Raw genomic sequence first — 1,181 nt, 5'->3', positions numbered from 1 at the left:
CATGCCACCCTCTCCTCTATTCCTTTGTCGTGCAACTGCATTGTCTCGAGTCTTCCTTGTGGGCGTTATGCCCCCATTTCCCCAAGCACCAAGTCCTTGCCGTAGAACAGGTTTCCCTTTTATGTGTTTGTACTGTGACTCCCTTACTTTCTACCTACATACATACATTCTGTGCACGCCCAACCAGATGAGAAGTGTGTTGTGTGGCCTAAGGAAACGTTCCACTTTATCATGCATCTGAACAAATTGTGAAATCACTAGATTCGATTCATATCACCCTCCGTAAGTCATATTTTCTCTTAGTAGAGGATGACCTCGCACTACTTGAGTCGGTAGCCAATTGGGGACAAGTTGTGGGTCCTGCTGGGACACAGCACACTGTGTGAGGCTTGAGCTTGACAATCACTTGGCATCTCCTATGCAAGCGTAATTAAAGCATTGAGTAATGTTGGCTTTTGCGGAAGTTTGGATTGTGGAGCTGGAATGGTGTGCGGAAGCAGGTGGGAAATTATTATGAGTTATGAAGATGTTGATGCCCACGCAGTCCGCATTCTTCCTCAATGTCGCATCTCCCTCTTCGGCCTACCGCCTACACCCCTCTTTCCTACAAACTTGACATTATTTCTTCATGCGGATGGGTGGTGCATCCTTTCATAATTTGCCTAACACGATTCTCAATATTCATTCTTGACCCATCTACACAGCCATAAAAACGGCTCCCCTGATATTCAAACGCAGAAAATTATTCCATAGCACGTATGCTACTTTAATCAGTATCTGTTCAGTCTTACTTTGATCGCAAGTCTAGCCTGTATGTAATCAACCTACATCCTGTCCATTTGTTTGCTCTCCTTTCATCCCACATCCATTCAACCAGTCCTCTCAATTTGCATCTATCAATCCCCTTTCTTCCCCTTTCCTGTTCCCTTATTTCGCGTCTATTCATTCCATCTAAATCCATCCATTCAACCATCCTTTCATCGAGCCACTGCTATTTTCATGTCGTCATAGCCAACCGTTGAGATCGTTTGCATTCCACATGTGCATGTGCGCATTTGCCAGGCCTCTGACGAAACCCTGTTGAAATCTTTGTGGAGGAATTTTAACCTAGGGCAAATTGTCATTTGAAGTGACCTTGAAACATAAAGTCAACCAACTTTATCTGACAGTCGTTCGGTTTT

The sequence above is a fragment of the Echinococcus granulosus genome (assembly GCF_000524195.1).
Source record: "Echinococcus granulosus chromosome Unknown EG_S00385, whole genome shotgun sequence".
In the NCBI taxonomy this organism is placed as follows: Eukaryota; Metazoa; Platyhelminthes; class Cestoda; order Cyclophyllidea; family Taeniidae; genus Echinococcus; species Echinococcus granulosus.
Note: the sequence above shows the minus strand (reverse complement) of the source record.